The sequence below is a fragment of the Triticum urartu genome, chromosome 7 (assembly GCF_003073215.2).
Source record: "Triticum urartu cultivar G1812 chromosome 7, Tu2.1, whole genome shotgun sequence".
Taxonomy (NCBI): Eukaryota; Viridiplantae; Streptophyta; class Magnoliopsida; order Poales; family Poaceae; genus Triticum; species Triticum urartu.
Window position 1 is genome coordinate 156,869,198 of NC_053028.1, and position 5,176 is coordinate 156,874,373.

Sequence of the window (5,176 nt, forward strand, 5' to 3'; positions counted from 1 at the left end):
TTCTGAACAATCCCTCCAAAGAAGTCTTGGTGCAGGTGACCTCGATCGCTCATGCACATGAGCTCTGGACGGCATTGGCGAGCATGTTCTCGTCAACATCGCTGTCCTGCGTCAACAACATCCGTGCAGCCCTCACCAACGCGCAGAAAGGAACGCTGTCAGTGGCCTCCTTCTTCGCGCATATGCATGGCCTCACCGACGAGCTTGCTGCTGCTGGCAAGCCATTGCAGGATGATGAGTTGATCTCGTACATCCTCAATGCGCTTGACATGGACTATCAGCCGTTGGTGTCTGCCCTTGATGCACGCACCATACCGGTCACCCTCGACGACTTGTTCGCTCAGATGAGCAACTTTGATCAGCGGGTGGCCCTCTTCCAAGGAGCTGTAGGAGGCGGCTTCAAGTCTTCTGCTAACGCCGCCACGCGCGGCCGTGGCGGGAGGTCACGTCATCGCGGGCCGCCCCAGAACAGCAAGGGCAAGGGCACTGGTGGCGGCAACAATAGCGGCTCCAACAACGCATGCGGCGGCGGCCGGCCTTCCTACACCAACACTAGAGGCCGGCGCAACAACAACTCCAACAACAAGTCGTGTCCTGACACGGTCAGGTGCCAAATCTGCGGCAAACCGGGCCACTCAGCAAAAGATTGCTGGTACCGCTATGAGGAAGATGAAGATGACTCATCTCAAGATGAGAAGGTGGCTGGAGCAGCTGATGGCTCCTATGGCGTCGACACCAACTGGTATGTCGACAGCGGCGCCACAAACCACATCACCGGCGAGCTGGAGAAAGTGACCATGCGTGAAAAGTACCGTGGCAAGGACCACATCCCCACATCCACACTTCCAGTGGAGAAGGTATGAGAATTAGCCATATTGGTCACTCAATTATAAAAACCCCTCACAGAAAAATTCACCTTAAAAGAATCTTGCATGTCCCTAGTGCTTCAAAAAATCTTCTTTCTGTTCACCGCATTACCATTGACAATCATGTCTTTCTTGAATTTCACCCTTTCTTCTGTTTGATCAAGGATCAGGCAACGAAGAAGGTGCTCTATCGAGGTAGATGCGTTCGTGGACTATATCCCTTGATTCCGGAGATTAGAAGATTGAATAAACAAGTGTTTAGTGCCACCAAAGTGTCTTCAACACGGTGGCACGATCATTTAGGACATGCATCTTTTTCTTTAGTTGAGCGATTGCTTAGGAAAAATAAGCTCCCATATGTTGGAGAGCGTGATGTCAAAACAATTTGTGATTCATGCCAAAAGTCCAAAAGTCATCAGTTACCCTATCCAGTTTCTACAAGTATTTCTACCAAACCATTGCAACTTATCTTTTCTGATGTTTGGGGTCCTGCCCCCTCTTATGTTGGTAGACATACATACTATGTGAGTTTCATTGACGATTATAGCAAGTTCTCTTGGATCTATCTTCTTAAGAAACGATCCGATGTGTTCCAAGTTTTTCTCAACTTTCAAGCTTTAGTTGAACGCCAATTTGATAGTAAAATTCTTGCTCTCCAATCTGATTGGGGAGGGGAATACGAGAAACTAAACTCTTTCTTCCAAAAACTTGGAATCTCTCATCATGTGTCTTGTCCGCACGCTCACCAACAAAACGGGTCTGCCGAACGCAAGCATAGACACATTGTAGAGGTTGGACTAGCTCTTTTAGCTGGCGCCTCCATGCCCCTCAAGTTCTGGGATGAGGCGTTTCTCACTGCCGTTCATATCATCAACATGCTCCCTAGTCGTGTCATTAACAATGAAACTCCTATGGAAATACTCCTTCACACCAAACCCGACTACACCTCTCTTCTTGTGTTTGGGTGTGCTTGCTGGCCCATTCTTCGTCCATACAACAATCGCAAATTAATGTTCCGCTCTAAGCAATGCGTGTTCCTTGGCTATAGTGCCAAGCATAAAGGAGTTAAGTGCCTCGATGTTTCTACGGGCCGAGTATATATCTCTCGTGACATAGTCTTTGATGAAACGAAGTTTCCGTTTTCCGATCTTCATCCCAACGCCGGTGCACTACTTCGTCAAGAAATTCTTCTCCTCCCACCTAGCCTCACCGGTCTTGATCAAGGGGGAAATAATTGTGTTGATCAATCACTGACTAACTCTCATAACCATGCACTTGAGCTTTGTGATGATGCAGATGAAAACGGTGGATAAAACGATGTAGAAATCACCCAAAATAGTGATGAAATCAGCCCACATTTTATGTGTCCATGGCTGGCGCGCAGATCCTCATCGGGATTGGAACTGCAGCAGCCCAGCAGTGAATCTGCCTTGGGATCGATGCAGCAGCAGGGCAGCAGTCCACGGGAACCCGTGTCGCCCGCCAGGCGCGCCTCCTGCGACCCAGCGCCAGGCACGCGGCGCCCCTCCACTGGCTCGGGCGCGTCCTCCGGCGCCCATCAATTCGGTGCTGACACGCGGGGTCGCTGGCCCGCAGAGGGGCCCCGCCACTACATCCGACGGCAACCAACTTGTGCCGCACCCAACAGACAGGAGGCAGGTGCGGAGCCCCGCGCTGATCCGTCTGGCGGCACGTGATCCAACGTGGATTTGCCCAGGCCCACACCATCATTGCGCCATGATGGGTCGCCAGTGGACTCGCAGCTAGGCGCAGGATCTTATGCACCGGCTGTATCACAGCTGCTGCAGACCACCGCCACAGAAAATCCCGTGGACTCCTTCCCTGGTGCGACAGGGGCGCTGGAAGGATCTGCCTCGGGATCAACCGGTGCAGCGGCTGGATCTTCTGTGTCGGACAATACTACAGCAGCACCTGTTCCTCAGCGTACACGTCTACAGAAAGGGGTGACAAAACCTGTCAATTATAAGCAAATAACAAAGTTTGGCCTGACATGTTCAACAGGTGAACCAAATACTCTTGATGAGGCACTTAGTGATGCACGGTGGAAAAATGCCATGGAAGAAGAATGCATGGCACTTCGGAAAAATAAAACATGGCATCTCATTCCCCCAAAGCAAGGTAAAAATTTAATTGATTGCAAGTGGGTCTACATAATCAAGAGAAAGTCTGATGGAACTATAGATCGCTACAAGGCCAGACTAGTGGCAAAAGGTTTTAAGCAACGATATGGCATAGATTACGAGGACACATTTAGTCCTGTTGTGAAAGCTGCAACTATTCGTCTTGTACTATCCATTGCTGTGTCCAGGGGATGGAGTCTTCGGCAGCTAGATGTCAAGAATGCGTTCCTTCATGGTGTTCTAGAAGAGGAAGTCTACATGAAACAACCTCGTGGGTTTGTAAGTAAAAGAAAGCCATTTCATGTGTGTAAACTTGACAAAGCTTTATATGGACTGAAGCGGTCTCCTCGAGCATGGTACTCATGACTCAGTCAGAAGTTGCAAACACTCGGTTTCATTCCTTCTAAGTCTGACACATCTTTGTTTATCTACAATAAGTCAAATACATCCATATTTGTTCTTATTTATGTTGATGATATTATTGTCACATGTTCATCTGATGAGGCAGTGGAAGGACTGTTAAACGATCTGAATGCTGAGTTTGCTCTTAAAGATCTGGGAGACTTGCATTTCTTTCTAGGGATTGAAGTCAAGAAACATGGAAATAGTCTTCATCTCTCTCAGGAAAAATATGCCAATGATCTGGTAAGAAGAGTTGGGTTGCAAGGGTGTAAGTCCTCACCAACTCCATTGTCTAGTACAGAGAAATTATCCCTTGCAGAAGGAGAACCTTTGAGTCAAGAGGATGGTACCAGATACAGGAGTTTAGTGGGAGCACTTCAATATTTAACGTTGACAAGACCTGATATTTCCTTTGCTGTGAACAAAGTATGTCAGTTTCTTCATGCTCCCACCAAAACTCATTGGACTGCTGCAAAGCGCATAGTGAGATATGTGAAAGATACTATGGATCTTGGTCTTACTTTCAACAAGTCATCATCTACTCTTGTTAGTGCTTTTTCTGACTCTGACTGGGCTGGATGTCTAGATGACAGACGCTCCACTGGTGGTTTTGCAGTGTTCTTTGGTCCAAACTTGATATCATGGTGTGCAAAGAAACAAACCACTGTATCAAGGTCCAGTACAGAAGCTGAGTACAAGGCACTAGCAAATGCTACAGCTGAGATTATTTGGGTTCAGTCCATGTTGAGGGAGCTTGGTGTGAAATGCACTCAAGCCCCATGCTTATGGTGTGATAACCTTGGTGCTACCTATTTATCTGCTAATCCAGTGTTTCATGCCAGAACAAAACATATTGAGATAGATTTCCATTTTGTCAGAGAAAGAGTTGCTAACAGGCAATTGGAAATTCGTTTTGTGCATTCACGTGATCAGGTTGCAGATGGATTTACAAAGGCATTTCCCACGAGGAATCTTGAGGAGTTCAAGCGTAATCTCCACTTGACAAAGTTGTGATTAAGGGAGGGTGTTAAACGACACATATGGAGCTTCTACGTGATAGCCTTTGGCCCACAGGATGTCAACCGAACCTAGATAGATAGAGATAGTTTGTTCGAATATTCTGTTATCATTGTAACTAGATATCTCTCTATTCTATCCCTTATTCTCCAAGATGTACTCGATCCAATCTGTACGCTAACCCAGGGAGTTGCGCCCCTGGCTATTTAACACGAAGCCATCGCCCAGAGCTAGGGTACGACGTTCTCTCACAAATAGGACCTCATACATGTAAGTTGGTGTTTGTGCAGTCTGCTAATTTTTTGTCCCATTGTCAAATACTAAGTACTAGCTGGGAACTTTAATAGCTGGGTACTTTGCAATGTTTACTCCAGGAAAATGGAATGTGCAAGCTTCTTTCTTGATTAGTTACTTTCTTTTCCTTAAAGACAGTCCCCATCTATGTCCCGTGTTTTCTTTTTGTATGAATTTCATATTCCCTGGAATATGAGAATACACCGTGCACCAACACATTACCATGGGATTTTAGAAAAAGTATATGTGAATTTGCATACATTTTCTAAATTTCTGTCTTTTCTTATCCATGCTCCTCTGTAGATAAATAGTAGGCTCAACAGAAATGAATGTTCACTTGTGTTCAAATTTCAAGGAAGTGCGCTTCATGCTTCTCTTTCTGCAATATGTGTCAGAGTATATGATTTGATTTTCCTACTTTCCTAGTTATAGTACTGTGTACTTCATTCTTATCTT

The 5,176-nt window shown here is 46.4% G+C and overlaps 1 pseudogene; it reads left to right on the forward strand.

Annotated features, from left to right (window-relative positions):
* The first annotated feature begins 220 nt into the window (after positions 1-220).
* LOC125526159 lies at positions 221-360 on the forward strand (annotated as a pseudogene).
* The last annotated feature ends 4,816 nt before the right edge of the window (positions 361-5,176 follow it).